Here is a 19,520-nt window from a genome sequence, read left to right as displayed (position 1 = left end):
CGATTTTGAATTCGCAGCAGTGTGAACTTAGGCGTAGAGTTATTTTTTCAGATACAGGCAACTTACTCATGCGTTATGTGCTCAGTTTCCAGGGGGGAACTCCGCAGATAATGGAAGTAGGTCTGGAACAAATGGTAAAAAGTGGAAAAGGGTCAACTTCAATTTTGTATAAGTACCTACTGAAAGATACACTATCAGATACAAGTGAATTAAGTGAACAATGGAGAAGGGATGTTCCAAATTTGGGGGAGGAGAATTGGGAGGAAGTATGGAGGTCTCCATTTCAGATATTGGTATCACTTCGAAACAAATTCATACAATTTAAAATAATATATAGGAGTCCTTATATGCCATAAAAGCTATATAAGATTTCTCCATCAAACCCTCAGAACTGCTGGAGATGTGTAGATATTCCAGGAAATTTTATGTACACATTTTGGTTATGCCCAAAGATAGTGACATTCCGGAGGGAAGTCCTGAGAATAATTGCTATAGTAACATCAATAACCTTGGAACAGAGGGCAGAGATCTGCCTACTGGGACTGGCAGGGCCGCCATCAGGGGGGTACAGGCATTACACCTGTAAGGGGCCCGGAGGTCCCCAGGGGCCCGGATGGCAACCCCCTTTAAAAAAATGTTTTTTTTTTTTTTTAGGTCAAATTTTTTTTTTTTTAGAGGTCCGGAGGTCCCCAGGGGCCCGGAGGCCCCGGATGGCAACCCCCCTTTGTTTATTTATTTTTTATAAAAAAAAATATTTTTTATATATATTTTTATTTTATTTTTTAATAAAGAGACATTTTTTTTTTTAGAGGTCCGGAGGTCCCCATATATATATAATATTATTATTATTATTATTATTATTATTATTATGAAAGGGCCCAGAGGTCCCCAGGGCCCCGGATGGCAACCCCCCTTTTTTTATAAAAAAAAATATATATTTTTTATATATATTTTTTTTATATATATATTTTTTTGTCTTTATATATATTTTTTTATATATATATATATATATTATTATTAAAGGGGGGCTCAGAGGTCCCCAGGGCCCCATATGTGGCAAACCCCCCCTTTTTTTTTTAATAAATGTTTATTTTTTTATTTATATATATATTTTTATTATTATTATTATTATTATTAAAGGGCCCTGAGGTCCCCAGGGCCCCAGATGGCAACCCCCTTTTTAAAAAACAAATATATATATTTTTTTATATATATTTTTAATTTTTATTAAAGGGCCCAGAGGTCCCCAGGGCTCGGATGGCTACCCCCCTTTTTGTATATATTTTTTTCTTTATTTCTTCGTTTTCGTGTAAAGGCCCCCCCCCCCCGCTTCTCAATCCGCGGCAGCCCCCCCCCCCGCTTCTCAATTTATGGCGGCAGCACCCCCCCCCCCTCTGCTCCAGGGGGCCCATGCCTGAAGCTGTGTAAGGGGCCCCATAATTCCTGATGGCGGCCCTGGGGACTGGTAGGAAAGGAGATCGACCTGACAGGAAGAAGAATACAGGTGGGCCTTCTATTGTTTTATGCCAGGAAAACTATAGTTTTAAACTGGAGAAAGGTAGAAGCCCCTTCGGTAGCACGCTGGAAAAATCTGGTAAATGACAATCTGCCACTATACAGGGAGACGTACTGCAATAGAGGACATGGAGAGAAATACGAGAGGGTATGGACAAGTTGGATAGAAAATCCTATGACCGCATCAAGATAGATAGGGTATGAGGGGGAGGTTAAACACACCACTATTTAAAAAAATGGTAAGGAAGTGAATGTAAAGCTAATTGTGTTAGATGAAATTAATGTTAGTAGAATTGTTTGGAGGTTTAAGGAAGATTAGATAAAGGTTATTGTTAGGATTCATTTTCCATTTCGCCTTTGGGCTGCTTTAGCTGATTCTGTGTTAGTAAAAGACGATTCACGCTTTTTTGTCTGTTACAGTGTGATGAATGTGCTTACTCCATTATGAATGGTAGTTTTACCAGAACGAGCGCTCCCGTCTCATAACTTGCTTCTGAGCATGCGTGGGTTTTTTTACGTTGTTTTAGCCCACACACGATCATTTTTTACAACCCGAAAAATGACATAATTTAAAACGACGTTAAAAAATGCAGCATGTTCGAAAAAAAAATTGACGTTTTTCAGAACCTGAAAAATGATGTGAAGCCCACACACGATCATTTTAAATTAAGTATTTGAAAAACAACGGGGTAGATTCAGAGAGAATTTACGCCAGCGTATCTATAGATACGCCGCGTAAATTCAAATCTGCGCGGGCGTATCTTCTTTCTGTATTCTGGCCTCACCCAGGAAGAAGGGGGAGGGAAGGGGGGTAGAGGAGAACCCCGGATGGCCCGACTACCCCAAGAGGTAACGGCGCCCCCACCACTCCAGGAAAGGAGAGGCGGGAGGCCCCCTACTTACCGCTCGAGCGAAGTGCACAGGTAACACTCTGAGACAGATCCTCCTCGCCACCGAAGTGGGGGCTGTCGGCCATGAGGAACGCTGCAACACAGGCAGTATGCGACCTCGCGAGACGTTTAACTCGCACCTCGGTCGACCTAGCGGGTAGCTGAGGTCTGATCGCGCTCACTGGCCGGACTGAGGTGGCTACAAGGATCTATATTATCCAGCCTGTCACCCAGCCGACAGTTGATAGAAGAATCACAAACATAGCTAGGCAGAAAAAAACTGAGGCTGCATGCAGCAGGGCGGAGGGTTATGTCCAAAGGGACCACCACCTGGCTCCATCCCTCCACCTGCCTGCACCCCCTCCTGTCCACCTGGCTCTATCCCTCCACCTGGATCAGTTCTGGTGCTAAAATAATTGAATTAATTTAGATTTTTTTTTGGGGGTGGGGCACAAAATAATCTAGCACCGGCCCTGGAAGGTTGTGTCCGTCCATGGACAATAAGAGAATTTTTTTTTTTTCTCAGTTTAGGCTGATATGTATAAAATGTGAAAGTGTCTGCGCTGTGAAAAACCTGGGATGGGGGAGGGAAGGGAAGGGGTGAGTGGACAAAAATCCGTGGATCCGTGGACCAGTGGGATAGTAGGTGTATTGACACAATGGAAGTGACCCACAATGGAAAATAAAATAGGTGTGGTCTAGTCTAAACTGTGTAGCAGAAAACACATAGAAAAGTCTTCAAAATATCAATGGTATGTGAACAGTTCAAACAAGAAACCTCCTAAGGTGAATAGTGGGAATAAGCATATATAAAATTGGTAAGACTTGAAAAAAAGGTGGAATCTTGTAGACACAATATTGGAGTGCAGTCCAAAAAACAAACAAATAAAAAATAAAAAATAAATAAAAAGTGACTGGTAGGTAAATGAGTGATTGAGTATAGGAAATGCCAAACTCAGGTGAATGAAGGTGTGTGATCAGGTAAGTCCACACACCGTGCACCCTTCACCAATAGTGAATCAAATGGCTTACCTCTCTACTCACATACAGACCCAAATCAGTCACTGTACCAGCTGGCTGTTAAATGGATATCTGCTTGTCTCAATCGTGGTGCATACATGTAAAGACAGCGATATAGATGTTGTAGCTTTATCTTCTTACAGGCAACAAGGAGACAAAGTACCCAAAGTAAGGGGTGGCTGATTGTCCACTTAGGCACACGCTCCTTATACACTCCTGTAAGTTGTGTAAGTGCTTTGTGAAACAGGCACTTGCGATAAAAACTTGTGGCGGTGTAACGTATCTACGATACGTTACGCCGCCGCACTTCTACGTGAATCTGGCCCCAAGTGCTTTGTGAATACTGGTCTTGCCTCTCTATGTTACGTCGGCGTAGCGCATATGAGCTGTGCTACGCCCGCTCACATATACGCCGCTCTACCTGAATACGGCTAATAGTGCCTAGAAAATAGGGAGTAGTTTTATGGCATTTTTTTTTTTTTTTTTACTAGTAATGGCGGCGTTCAGCGATTAACACTGGGGGTGACTAAAATGATCCGCTATAAAGTGTGAGCTGGAGTTTGCCTTAAATGTATTGCAGATTTAAATACAGAAAATAAATTAAACATTTCCCTCCTCCCAGACTGACATTGGTGCTTTCTGCTGTGCCTCCTGTGTTTATTCATCCAGAGTTGTGTACCTAACAAAGATGGACTGGCCATTGGGACTACAGGGAGTTTCCCGGTGGGCCGATGGCTCAGTGGGCCGGCTTCAGTGACAGTGGACCGCTGCCCCCCCCCCCCCTGCTCCTCTGTCTCTCCCTCCCCGCAGAGCTCACCTCCTCTCCCTCCCCGCAGCACTCACCTGGGGGGGGGGAGAACAGAGAATCAGGGAGAGGACCAGATGAGCAGGGGGGACGGCAGAGGAGCATGGGGGAGGGGACAGACAGCTGACTCAACAGCTATGGACTGGGAGTTTCTCACTTCTGCCTAATCTTGTCCCATAAGTAAGGGGGGCACCGAACTGATTCTTTGCCCCGGGTGAAAAAATGTCTAGCTTCCCCACTTGTACTGCCTATAAGAGTACCAGTACCAGCCATTCTACTCTAATAAAGTAGAACGGCTAGTGGCTAGTGAAGGGGGAAAGGGGGCTTGGGTGGCGGGAGGGGGGTGCAGGAGTTGTCCGGCCGCCATAGGAGAGACATGTCAAAGTGGGCCAGTCTGGATGAAGTCCAGGGCCAAATTTTTGTCCCAGTCCAGCCCTGGTACCTAATATAGGAGGTGTTACTGGCTAGATCACCAAGTTATAACAGAGGGGGGGGAGCCAAAGAAGAGAGAACTGATGCAGCCATCATGTCTAATGATTGGTAAACTGCATTAGAGTATATTTTTTGCTTTTGGGTTTAACCACTTGGCGCCCGCGCTATAGCCTAATGGTTAGATTTGGGATCGGCGTGTTTAAGTTACCTCTTACTGTGTCTAGGGGTAATGGAAGTTCTGAGAGCAATAACAGAATGTCCAGGACCGTTGGTTGACTTTTTCAAATGCTTTATTTTTCCCGGTCCAACACGACCAACATGTAACTTGAGGTAGACAGGATAGGTTGGTGAAGGTAGAGCAACTTCACAGTATCAGGCTATGGATAATAAAGCCAGTCCTGCCCTTTAGCAATGGTATTTACATGCGTCGCTACTCCAGTCGGAGTGGGTGAAGTGCCCCTGGACAGACCTCTCGCACAGGCCTGGCAGCCAGAGCGCCACTTAAAGCTTCTGGGAAAGGAAAACAAGTCTCTGCCACAGACTTGGCTCTAAATTTGATTTGAGCGTCCAGATGAGACCTCTGCCACAGGCCCAGTGCTTGGAAGTTAGGACGGTAGAGCAAATCCTCCCAGTATGTTCTTTGGGGTCACCGACTGACAGCTTGAATGTTACCTGTCAGTGTCCAGTGCCCAGATCCCCGGTGGTTCGTTCAAGCCCTGTTGGATCACCTGCCCCCGGGTTCTCCTCAGACCGATCCCTCACCGAACAGCACCCAGCTTCTCAATAGAAGAGGGGACCCAGTAAGTCACTGAGGCCCCGTTGCAGCATCGGTTGTATGAGAGCCCAGAGTCAGGAACTCCGCGTAGCACGCAACCCCGGCCTGGTAGGCCATAGTGGTGGGGCCCGTGATGTGCGCACACCCTAAAGGTGGGTGCCGCACCTGGAACCCGCGAAGAACCCCGAACAACCGCCTCCGCCACAGAAATACTCCTCCCCAGCATCCCCTGCGAGGGAAAACTCCTCCAATTGGCTGCTGGGAAAAAGCGGCTCCGCCTGGACCCCTTTGGCGCCACCTTCCGCCCAGAGATGAGACCGCATCTCTGGGGCACAGACTGACCCACAGGACAATCCAGATTTGGCGACAGCCAAATTTGTAAAATTACAGAATGAGAGCAACATAACTCTCTCACTCTCCCACTAAATTTAAGCATAGCACCTGTACGAAAGTACACAGGCGCTACATAAACAAAAGCCGGTAATCGTTTTTTTTTTCCTCACACAGACAGCATGGGGAGAAAGAAAAGCTGATCACAGGCTTATGTGAAAGGGAAAAAAGGTGGAGTTGCGCTAACAAATAAAATAATGATGTGTATCCCCTAATCAAGGGAATGAATCAAAAAAATGTATCCAGTGATAAAAAAGAAAAAATGATTTTTCTCAATGGTGAAAACTAAAAAGTCTTAACACAAAATGTGATAACTGTGATCAAAAAAAAAAAAAAAAAAAAAACATAAGTCATTCGTGTAAGTAAATGAGAACATAGGTGATTTGTTCAAAGGTGGTGAAAAAATCTGGAAAGAAATCAAACGGTGAACATGGATCCCAAATGTCTGGTATTGATGACCCTTACCAGATAGATTGATCCTTAAGGATCAGGCCAAGCAAGCAGCCACACACCTGGACTGCACAGGGGATCGGAGTCTTTAGGATCCTCACAATAGGTTCTCCAGCAGAGTTTCCAAGAAAAAACAAATATACAAAAAATAGTGTGATACTGTATGGAACACTTAATGGTAAATATCACCCAGTGACTGGCAGACCAACAGTGAAACAAAAAGACCACCACCACAGTACACACTGCTCCTTACCAGAGCCCTAGGGATGGCTAGCGCAAACAGTACAAGAGATGTGTGCAGCAGGATGGGGAATGGTCAGATCGATCCTCAAACGAATGTTCAGATGGTGTATACACATGTGGAAGAGAACTCACAATAGTGTGACATCATTTAAGGATTTATTAGGTAAAAGGTAATGCACTTACAGCATAGTTGTGATAAAACAGCATAAAACAATTCCGGCCGGTAATGGAACGAATTCCTCTCTCGCGGTGACGTCAGCACGCCTCCTCCCAACGTTTCGTCCAATCAGACTTGTTCACGGGGTATGAGGAGGCGTCCCGCGTCACCGCGTTATATACACAACAGCGGGCGGAGCAAATGATGGACACATGTCCCAAATGGCAAGCCGTCCGCCATCTTAATTAAGGGAAAACTTAAGGGAAACGATCAAAACAGAAAAGGAAGTCCCATAAGCGCTGCGGACACCAATGATTTGGCATATCACTAGCATCCGTCGGAACAGAAGCCGCAAGAGTTACGGGAACCTGGGTTAATTAATAAAATATCGTCTGCCAGACTAGGGAAATATCCTCTGTCACGGACAGTCAATTATGTGAAAGGGACATCGGTCCCGAAGAGGAAGGAGGCACATCTGCCTCCTCTGTGCAGTCAGTACCCCCTGCCAGTGCCACCTATCAGTGCCCACTAGTGGTGCCAATCAGTGCCACCTATCACTGCCACCCATCAGTGCCCATCACTGTCAGCTATCAGTGCCACCTATCTATGCCACCTTTTAGTGCCACTTCTCAGTGCCGCCTAATTTGCAAATTACCCTTTTGCAAAATTTTATGTAGCGCCCCTTACTTTCAGTATGGGCACTACGCTAAAGTTAGTGGGGAATGGGAGAGTTATTTTGCTCCCATTCGCAATTTGCTAAATTGGGACTTCTGTCGTTCCAGAAATGTCCACTGGGCCAGTCTGTGCTCCAGGGATGCGGTGCCATCCCTGGCCGGCAGTTGGCACCAGAGGGGTTCTGGCAGAGCAAGTTTTCACCAGCAGCCAATCAGAGGAGTTTTTCTCTTGCGGGGCATGCTGGGGGAGAGTATATCTGTGACAGATATCATGTGCTCAAAATCTTTGCGGGGTCCCAGTTCCAGGTGCGGCATCCACCTTTAGGGTTTGCGCATCCATGGACCCCGCCGGCGCGGCCAACCTGGCCAAATTTGCAGGCTACACAGAACCTCATTCAGAGGTAAAAAGGGACTCCAATGACTTACTGGGTCCCCAGTTCTATTGAGAGGATCCCAGGCTGAGTGCCGTTCGATTGGGGGGTCGGCTTGTAGAGAACCTCAGAGGCAGGTTGTCCAACAGGGCTTGAACGAACCAATCTGGGATCTGGTGACCGGAATGCTGACAGGTATGCTTTGCTGTCATCCGGTGACCTATGCTAAAACTTACTGGGAGGATTCGCTTCAATCATCCATCTAGCTCGCTTAAAGTAATAGGCCTGTGGCAGAGGCCCTAGAGCCAGGTCTGTGAGAGAGATCTGTTTCTCCCAGCAAAATCTAAAGTGACACCTCGGCTGCCAGGCTGTGAGAGGGGTCTGTCCGGGGGCACTTAACCCACTCTGGCTAGAGTGGCGACGAACCACAATCTGATACTACTGAGAGCAGGACTGCTCGATTCATATCCAGGCCTGATACTGCAAAGTTCTTTTTTTCTTCATCAACCTTTTCTTCATATTTGATGTTGATGTTGGCCGTGTTTGGCCTGGAAATAAAGCATTGGAAAACCCTTTATTCACTGTTTGGACCTTCGCTCATTATCCTGTTTCTCCAACTGCCCCCCTAGACCACATCAAGGTAACTTAATATGCCGATCCCAACAACAAATCAGCGGCTCCTGCAGGGGTAGAGCTACATTTGTAACAAAATATAAAAAAACATTATATAATTTTTTATTTAATTGTTTTTTTTTTTTAACAAAAAATAAAAACCGCAGAGGTGATCAAATACCACCAAGCTCTATTTGTGGGGAAAAAATGATAAAAACGTAATTTGGGTACAGTGTTGTATGACCGCGCAATTGTCATTGAAAGTGCATCAGCGCTAAAAGCTGAAAATTGGTCTGGGCAGGAGGGGGGTTTAAGTGCCCAGTAAGCAAGTGGTTAAAGGTTCGGATGACGAAGCCACCCGCGATAGTGTGAACTGAGACGAAGGCAACAATACATAATCTGAAATTAAAATGGAGAACCTTTAATTGAAAGCAATAATGCATACACCAAATGAAGGGAGGGGCAGGATTTAACACTTAAAACGTGTCACCTTACTATTGTATAAATCACAACATTGGCTGGATGGAATTTTAGATTATTTATAATTCTACTCTGTTTAGCTGTTTGTGTGAGTTCAGTCTTTGAGTGTTTTGTTCCTTTTATACAATAAGTTAACCTAATGCCGTTGTATTATACCTTCTCATTGTTAGATCAGGCCAGACATACAAGTATACAAGCTCTACATCATGGGTGCCCAACCTTTTGAGGAGCGAGGGCCACTTTATCGACACAATGCGGTGGAGGCAGAGGGGGGACTCCAGGCTGGCCGCGATCACTGATGGGCCAACCCCGCTGCCGCCGCTGCACATGACCCCATTCTTGGCACTAATGCTCAGAGATGGCGGGTCGGGAACCCGCAATCTGGGCTTGCCGACCCGCCATCTCAGAGCAAGACATGGCTGGCCACATAGAAGGGCGCCGCGGGCCAGCAGTTGGGCACCCCTGCTCTACGTTATTCTCAACAACTTCCTGCTGAATGGAGGGCTATTGCACATTCCACCAGCTGGACAAGAAGAGAAAGGTCTTCAGTGTAACCATTCAGTGTTTCCATAGGAAATGCCTTCCGTTTTCAAGTGTCCAACCTCACCAAGTAGAAGCTCTGTAATTAACCGCTTCAATACCAGGCTTTTATACCCACCTCCATACCGGGCCTATTCTGGCACTTTTCTCCTACATGTAGAAATCATCATTCTTTTGCTAGAAAATTACCCAGAACCCCCAAACTTTATATATGTTTTTTTTTTTTTTTAGCAGACACCATAGGCAATAAAATGGCTGTCATTGCAACTTTTTTCTTGCACGGTATTTGAGCAATAATTTTTCAAACACCTTTTTTTGGGAAAAAAATTGCTTCATGAATAAAAAAATAACAAAACAGTAAAGTTAGCCCAATTTTTTTATAAAATATGAAAGATGATGTTGTGCCGTGTAAATAGATACCTAACATGTCGCGCTTTTAAATTGCGCACACTCATGGAATGGTGCCAAACTTCTCTACTTAAAAATCTACATAGGCGACTCTTTGAAAAATTTTACAGGTTACCAGTTTAGAGTTACAGAGGAGGTCTAGTACTAGAATTGTTGCACACGCTCTAATGCATGCAGCAATACCTCACATATGTGGTTTGAACGGCGTTTACATACGTTGGCGGGACTTGCGTTTGCGTTAGCTTCTGAGCGCGAGCTACCGGGGACAGGGGCATTTTAAAAAAAATTATGTATTTTGTTTTTTTTGTTTACTTATTTATTTATTTTTTTTACACTTTTTTTTTTTACATTTTTTTATTTTTTTTTATCACTTTTATTCCTACTACAAGGAATATAAACATCCCTTGTAATAGGAATAGTGTGTGACAGATCCTCCTTTATGGAGAGATGTGGGGTCAATAAGACCCCACATCTCTCCTCTAGGCTGGAAAGCATGAGATTGTGAAAAAAAATTCACCAATCTCATGCTTACTAGCCGCAATCGCGGCATTGTTTACTTCCGGGTACCCGGACGTGACATCATCGCATCGCGCCCGGGCCTCCGAGGGTCATAAAGATGACTGGTGACCATCTGGTCACCAGTCATCTCTATGCTTCCCATCCGGCGCTGGACGATTCTTTCTCCGGGCCCCTGATGGCACGGGAGAACCCGGAGAAGCACCTATAAGAACGATCAAGCGGCGGAAACTGCCACTATGTTCGTTTTTCTGGTGCGCAGGATCAATGATATCTGGATGATGCCTCTAGCTGCAGGCATCATTCAGATATCCCCTCACAAAGCCCAGGACGTCATATGACTGTATCCATTTTTAGGCGATCCCTGAAAATATTTATTTTCAGAGAAGCCTATTCCGCCTCCACCCAACAACTGTACTTTCATTTTCTTCATCAATTCATCGCCCACAGTTATTACCTTTTGTATCGCTTAACCCCCCCTCCCCCCTCCTAGATTGTTAGCAGGACCCTCTAAATCCTCCTGTATTGAATTGTATTGTAACTATACTGTCAGCGCTCACGTTATAAAGTGTTGCGTAAACTGTTAGCGCTATATAAATCCCGTGTAATAATACTAATAATGAAAAATAAAAAGGAGGTGGCAGAACAGAAGCTCAATTAGGGAAGGACTAGGGGTCACTTTCTCTTTTTTTGGGGGGGTTTTACGAAGATGATTTAACTAAGCACCAGAATCAAGGCCGTAAAGATGTTGTTAATATGTAGGAAAACTGTTCAGCAGATGTCCTTCCTCATCACTGAACAGATATGGAAGTATTCCCTGCAGTTTTCTCTACTGTTCCAGATAAAGACATGTGGGGAAAATGCCCTGCAGTGTACTCTTGATAATAGTGTACGAAGTGCAGATTATAGGTCCCACAGGTTCTGTGGGTGCTATTGGTGCCTTTTGTCAGACGCATTGTTGTTCCAGTATTAATCTATGCAGTATTAATACATGCAGAATTGTTATCTGTGTCAGTGCGTCACTTGTGAATACCAACTATTCCCATCGCTAGTGTAAGGCCCCTTTCACATGTGCGGACCGTATGTCCGCTTTTTCATCCATTCGTTTGCGGATGAAAAAGGGACATACATTGGTCCCTATGTGATTGCGGTTGTCGGAACACACTGACACACTTAATCACCCACCTCCGCAAAGATCCGATTTTTGCGGACAGAAGAAAACCCTATTTTTTTTTCTTCCGTCTGCGGATCGAATCGGATGAACATGGACACAAGGTCCATGTTCATCCGATCCCCCATTGGGGAGAGCGGAGAAAAGACAGGGCGGTCCCTGCACAGTGTGCGGGGACCGCCCTGTCAGCCGCCGGCTAAGCGGGGATATACGGAGCGATCCCCGCTGAGCTTACGGACACACGGAGGCGGATCATTACTGATCCGCCCCGTGTGAAAGGGCCCTAATACTAAAAAGGACACAGTTATGTGGGTGATGCTTAATACTGGTCAGGAGTATAATAATAAAGCACAATGGCCGCTAGTGATTAGGGGAGATATATTTAGTCAGAGCTGGGCAGAGTAGAAGCTTGAGTGATCTTATTATTATTGTTATATTGCAGTGTGTGTTTTTGAGGTCACCTGATCACATATGCAACATTTCTTTATATTACCAGGATGTGTTATGTGGGAGAGGGGTGAATTTCTCACTTTTTATACTTACACCCAGTAAGGCTGAATGAACTTAGGGCTGGTTCACATTAGTGCCCTGTGCGAGATCGCAAGTGATTTGCACCGCATTGCTGTTCAGATCACATGCGATGTCTGTGCAATGCGATTTCAGCCATACAAACTGTATGGCTGAAATCGCATCTCATTTGGTCCACACCAGAATCCGATTCATGTCCTGTCAGTTCGCAGTGCGATATGCGAGCTGAAATGGAGGTGACATTACCATTGTTTGACACTCCCCAGCAGTTCGCATATGGCAGTGTGAACTGCTGTGCGAGTTGGGTGTGATGTGGGAACCCGCAGTGGATTCGCAGGGTTCCCGAATCGCACCAGTGTGAAACGAGCCTTGGTGGGAGCAATCAGGTGACATTTGTAGGCTGTATGATTGGAGGCTTGGTTCACACTGGTGCGATTCAGGAAACCTGCGAATCCACTGCAGGTTCCCACATCGCACCCGACTCGCACGGCAGTTCACACTGCCATATGCGAACTGCTGGGGAGTGTCATACAATGGTAATGTCACCTCCATTTCAGCTCGAATATCACAGTTGTATGTCTGAAATCGCATCGCACAGACATCGCATGTGATCTGAACAGCAATGCGGTGCAAATCACTTGCGATCTCGCACAGCGCACAAATGTGAACCAGCCCTAAGTTTATTCAGCCTTACTGGGTGTAAGTATAAAAAGTGAGAAATCCACCCCTCCCCCACGTAACACATCCTGGTAATATAAAGAAATGTTCCATATGTGATTAGGTGACCTCAGACACACACACTGCAATATAACAATAATATCTCACTCAGGCTTCTACTCTGCCCAGCTCTGACTAAATATATCTCCCCAAATCACTTGTCTATGTATATTCTGCTGGCTGTTCATTGCACCATACATTACCTCTCACAATGAACTGTGGATCACCCCCCATATTATGATAAACATCCAGGAATGTGCATGTGTCCAAGCTAGTGCACGAGATATGTAAATAACCTGTCACTCGAAGCAAGGGGACGGAAAGGACTTTTTATTTAAACAGGTTTTTATCTGGAAGTCTGTTAATTTTTACTGAACAATAAAAGAGGATTGCTCATAGCTGGATTAACTCTGTGTGGCAAGACTGGGCACAGATGATAGGAAATCTTATTCTCTACATTGTGACATAAAAAAAAAACCTCTCTGGTAATAGAAGAAATACATTTTTAAAGGTTTGAAAGCAGCTTGAAGCTCCAACACATTAAAATGTATTAGATCTGGGCCTTAAATTCCACGAGTATGAATCCCTTGACACTTACAGGTCTTTCCACTCCCCCAGCCTGTGACTGGACATCGTGGTAAATGCATGCAGCCAGTAAACACTCTGGGCCGGATTCAGATACATTGGCGCATATTTATGCCGGCGAAGCGTATCTTATTTACACTACGCCGGACCAGCGCGGCGAGGCATGTACTGTATTCAGAAAGATATTACTCACCAAGATGCGCCAGCGTAACGTATTTTCGACCACGTAGGGCAGCGTAAGTGTAAGTGGGCGTCACCCCATGCAAATGATGGTCCGACCGCGTCGCAGTGATTTACGTTGGGCGTATCTTAAACGGCGCATGCGCTGTGACGTGGACGAATTGACTGCACCCATCTGCGCATGCTCACAACTACGCCCGGCGTAACCCCTAAGATGCGCCGGCCCAACGCCTATGCCCAGTGCATAAATACGCCCAGACATGCGCCTGTCAAGTGCAAAAGTACACAAGCATTTTTTAGGACTGCTAGTACTTTTGTTCTTTTCTTGAGACATGTCTGCACCAGTGGCTAAGACTCGGAGGAAGCTCAATTACTCCCCTGAGGAGAAGGCTCTTATTATTGAGGGCCTCAATAAGTATGGCGCGTGCCTCTATCGGGCACAGACTGGCACTACCAGCAAGGTGGAAAAAGATAGGATCCTGCTGGAAATAACCACCCAGGTAAATGCCCTTGGCGTTGCGGCTCGGACCACCAGGGATATCACAAAAAAGATGAACGATCTGCGGCGTTTTGGTTAAAGAGAAGCTGGGCAAGATCCGTAGGCATGCCAGTGGCACAGGAGGTGGACCAGCCACCAACATTACCCTCACTGCTGATGATCTGATCATTGCCAGGTGCTTGGAGAGGGAGATGGTTGAGGGCCTGGAGGGCTTTGATTCGGTCGATCAGCCCTTGAGGACAGGTAAGTGTGTTTCATCTTGTCTCCGGTGTGTAGCATGTGTGGGGGGCAAGGGAACATGTAACACGTGTGTGGGTCCACCAACATGTGAATGTTTTGTATCATCCACAGATGTCCAGGAGGTAGCTGGGCTGTCGTCGGCTGCTGGGCGACCGACCCCATCCCTGGCTGAGAGTCACCCCACCTCACCTGTAGAGGAAGTGGAGGAAGAGCAGGTCACTATTGAGGAAGGGTTCTTTATAGTGGAGGAGTCCCCCATACCTGTTCCCTCCCCAACCTCCTCCCCATCAGGGATAGCCCCTCAAGGGCCACCCCCCATCAGGGATAGCCCCTCAAGGGCCATCCCATCCAGCCTGCCCCAAGCCTCTCCTGCCCCAAGGAAGGCTACCCGTAAAACAAGGGGTGTCCCGGAGGCATTGGAGGAGAATTTGGCGAGGAACCAGGCCCGCCAAACCCATCATATGTCTGCCTTAGTGGGGGACCTGCACCATGTGGCAGAGAGCCTGGCTTCCTTGGCCCAGACCCAGGCTGCCTGTACGCTATCTGTGCAGCAGGCCCTCACCCAGCAGGCGGGTCATAATGTCGCCTTCAATGAGAGCCTGCAGGATGTGAGTGTCAATTGCACTGGGATTCTCACGTGTCTGGGGGAGCTGCAGGCCACCACATCAGGCCTTGTAACGGAGGTCGGGAGCCTGGCAGAGGCAGTCCAGGCCAATACGGCTGCCATGCAGGTGGAGGGGAGAAGGCTGGCAGAGGCAGTCCAGGCCAATACGGCTGCCATGCAGGTGGAGGGGAGGAGCCTGGCAGCTGCCGTACAAGAGGAGGGGAGGCAGACACGGCGCAACCTGCGCAATACCACCACCCGCCAGCTGTGAATGCAGGTGGTGACCAATTCATACCTCCACCGCATTGCCCTGGCAATGGAGGGCAGCCAGGGAGAGACCGGGGGATGTACCTCCACCAGACAACCCCCCCCCCCTACCTGCGCCTAGGCACCAGGTGCAGCCCACGCCAGGGCAGATGATTTTTTTTGTTGCTTTTCTTTTCTGCTCAAATGATGAGGTTTTTTTTTTTATTTGTATACTCAGGTGATGAGTGTTTTTATTTTTTTCACTCAGAGTATTTTTTATTTTATAATCCCTGCACACGGTCAGTAGTGCAGGCTACAGTGTGACTGGTGAGTGAATGTGGGGGTGACACTCCTGCCAGTAAGGGGTGTCACCCTGGCTCGTCGGGGAGAATTTATCCCCACGGCCGTGTGAATGTGATATGAATGGACAGCAACATACTTGGAGCCTTGGCGTGGCATTGCTGCTCCCAAATCCTGCATGGTGAACTTGGGCTAATCCAATGTGATGTGGATGTGGGGTGTGTGCTAGGGACCACAGTGGTGTGCATGCATGCATTCTCCTTGTGCCATGATGAATGTGTGTGTTTAACTTGTAAATATGCATTCCACGAGGTATCTCCTGACTGCTGATCCCTCAGCAGACGGGGTTGCCTTGGGCAGGGGGGCACTTTGGGGTTCGGGGGTCAGGTCATCACGTAGGTCAATCTCCAGGCCCTTTCTCATGGCGTAGTTGTGCAAAATGCAACATGCACCGATGATCTGGCACACAAAGTTTGGGGAATACAACAGGGTCCCCCCTGATTTATCCAGGCATCGGAAACGGGACTTCAGGATGCCAAATGTGCGTTCCACCACTGCACGGGTACGTATGTGTGCAGCATTGTATTTGCTCTCTCCTCTGGTTTGGGGATTCCTGAATGGAGTCATGAGATGGGGCCCAAGTGCATATGCAGAGTCACCTGGAAGGGAAAAGACAGGAGGATGTTAGTCGTGCATGTGACCCTCGTGATGTCTGCATCATGGGGTCGGACAGTCATGCCTGACTCCCATGTCACTCACCAACCAGCCAGCTGTCCCCATACACGTTCTGTTGGGATGGTGCTTTGACGGTATATGTAGCTGTCGTGGCTGGCCCCGGGGTGTTTGGCACGGACGTGCCATGTGAGGCATTGGGCATCGGCTATCACCTGTACGTTGATGGAATGCCAGTGCTTACGATTGCAGTATATGTGCTCTGTGTCACGGGGGGGGGGCCGTAGTGCCACGTGTGCAATCAATGGCCCCCGACGGTGCATGGGAATCCTGCAATTCTGACGAAATCTGCCATTGCCTTCTGCTGCAGATGCTCCTGGGTGGGTCTGATGAAGTGGTGGGACATGCGTCTGAGGATTGCGGGGACAACCTGGTGCACGCATCTGCTCATGGTGGATTGTGACATCCCAGCCACAACTGTTCTTTGAAAAGATCCACTTGCAAGGAAATGCAGTGTTGCCAGGACCTTGACCAGTGGCTGCACTGCATGTACGCGGTGTGTCTTGCTGGTGATGTCATCATGCAGAGTTGTGGCTAATTCCATGATGGCTTCAGGGCTGAATCTGAAGATGCGATACACCCCTGATTCACCCATGCCAAAGACATCGGCGTATCTCACTCATTTGCATATTTGAATACGAAATCAATGGGATTTCACAGATGCGTCCAGCGTAAATATGCACCTACGATACGCCGGCGTAAGAATTTAACGCCGGTCGGAAGAAGCCTATTTTACGGCGTATCTAGTTTTCTGGGTACGGCGCAAAGATACCACGGTGCAAATTTACACTTACGCGGCGTATATCGAGATACGTCAGCGGAAGTGCTTTCTGAATCCGGGCCTCAGAGTCCAGTTGCAGAAACAGAACTGTATTGAAGTTAAAGTTTAGCAAAGCACAACTAAACCAGTGGGGGAGACAACCCAACCGGGTACACTCACAGAACGTTACAGTGTTGGGTGTATCAATAGGCCTCAGGTGTGCAGACAGCGTCTGTATCAAAGGAGCGTAATGCATCCTGGTTGGTTTCCACCCCAAAAAGAGAGGCTTCCAGGAAGGATGGCATGTCCCTGCACTTTCCCTACTCATCTGGAACCTCTTCCTGCCGTTAATTACTGTTCCTGCCAGACAGGTGACCTGTCCTTACACTACCCACACGCAAAATGCCCGGGAGCCAGACACTTAAATAGACTCTGCCTGACTCAAGATGGCCACCAGACTCACATGGGGTACCCGTATCCAATTGGATAGTTCTCCCAGTGACCCATGAAATCATAGAGGAACTATGTTCCTGTAGAATTCCTCTCTTCTTCCTCTTTGAGCACCACCTGCAGTAGAGAAGGCATACTGCACCTACCTACACATGTGCCATCAGGGACTATGCTAACAGGAGAACAGAATGAGCATTGGCATGAGTCTTTCACTCCAATGCTGCTCCTTCACTGTGCATTCACAGACAGTAATTGTAGCAGAGAAAAGTCAGTTCTCCAGGCTGCTAGTTCTATTTGTGTAGCACTCCATGTAGCTACTCTGTCTTAAATTTATTTTTTGGCCTCCCAGGGAGAGCAGTATTTGACTAGTTAGGTCTGCTCTGGGCTCTCTAGGTATGAGCTCAATAAATTACCCTCGTCTGCCAGGGGACCCTGGGACATAGTGGGTGGGAGAATATAACCTCAGCCTGCATGTTAATATCTCCCCAGCCAATCCCTGGTCAATATGGCAGGTGACCAGCAGGGGGCTGAGGGGGGTATAAATGAGCTAGAGTCCAGAGCAGAGGCCCTTTGTTCCTGGGGTAGTAAGACTCAGCCTGAGGGAGATCTGCCCAGAACAGCCAGCATCATTTGTGGGGTCCCACCTACTGATTAGTTGGGGGACCTCCGTTCTACCTTACTGGAGCATTTACAGAAAGCCTCCTAAGGATCCAAGACACAGGCGACTGTATTACAGAAGCTGTCTGACCTTGCACATGGCTGCACTGAGATCAGGAAACAGTAAGTACCAGCCTTCTGGACCTAAAGACTTTCCTAGCTTCTCTGGGAGATCAGTAGTTTCTATTTTGTACACTCAGGACTGTATTCCTGTTGAGGAATTCCTGTTTGGTACTTGTAACGGAATGACCCGTGACACCCAAAGACTTTTGAAGGATGGGGGGTACTCCTGTGCCAGCGTCACTAATGACTCTTGGGTCACCCTGTGCCCCTTTTGGGCATAGGGTGACTGATAAATGATAATTCATGTTTTGCAGGATATCTTGAAATATTACAAGTTGTTCTGAACTCAACAGGTTAATTGAAAGATGTTAATTCCCTGGCTGTAGTGATGAAAGCTGTGATTGCATTCTGTTGTGCTAATTAGGTCTGCTCCTAAGACATTCCATTGTGTGATGCTAATGACACTGTGTGAAAAGTCTATTGATGATACTATGTGATAGGAATAGCATGTCAGAGTCATAATGTCTGACTTCTCAGGCGTAGTAATTAGGTCATGTTAATTATGTCAGACCGGTGCCGAAAAGTCTGTGGAATGTGTATGAAGTTCATTGTGTGATGCAGTGGGTGGAGTGTGTCTTTGTTCCTTTGATTAACTGTAACATGCTTGTACTGTATATAAGAAAGCTAAGATACCATTAAAAGTATTCATTCATACATTTTGAAACCAGAGAACAGAGCGTATGTCTCGTTTATTCTGGGGAAATCCATATGGATCGTGTCTGCTCGATTGTCGGACTGTCGGATAAGCTGTCGTGGGGCGATGGAATGGGAATATCGTAAACGGTGGTGACCGTTACAGTACTGTTCACTAGGGATGAGCTTCAAGTTCGAGTCGAACTCATGTTCGACTCGAACATTGCCTGTTCGCCTGTTCAGCGAACAACGAACAATTTGGGGTGTTCGCGGCAAATTCGAAAAGCCGCGGAACACCCTGTTAAAGTCTATGGGAGAAATCTAAAGTGCTAATTTTAAAGGCTAATATGCAATTTATTGTCCTAAAAAGTGTTTGGGGACCTGGGTCCTGTCCCAGGGGACATGTATCAATGCAAAAAAACACGGACGTTTTTTCGGGAGCAGTGAATTTAATAATGCTAAAAGTGAAACGATGATAAAAGTGAAATATTCCTTTAAATTTCGTACCTAGGAGGGGGTGTAAAGTTAGCATGTGAAATAGCGCATGTTTCCCGTACATAGAACTGTCTCTGCACAAAGTGTCATTTCTGAAAGAAAAAAGACATTTAAAACTGACTCACGGCTATAATGAATTGTCGGCTCTGGCAATTCAGAGAGAATTCATTCATAATTTTTTTTTAAAAAAAGCATGGGGGTCCCCCCAAATTCAATTACCAGGCCCTTCAGGTCTGGAATGGATATTAAGGGGAACCCCGCCGTCAATTTAAAAAATAAATTGACGTGGGGTTCCCCCCAGATATCCATTCCAACCCCTTCA

Source organism: Rana temporaria, chromosome 3 (genome assembly GCF_905171775.1).
Source record: "Rana temporaria chromosome 3, aRanTem1.1, whole genome shotgun sequence".
NCBI classification, from domain to species: domain Eukaryota; kingdom Metazoa; phylum Chordata; class Amphibia; order Anura; family Ranidae; genus Rana; species Rana temporaria.
This window is presented reverse-complemented; position numbering follows the sequence as displayed.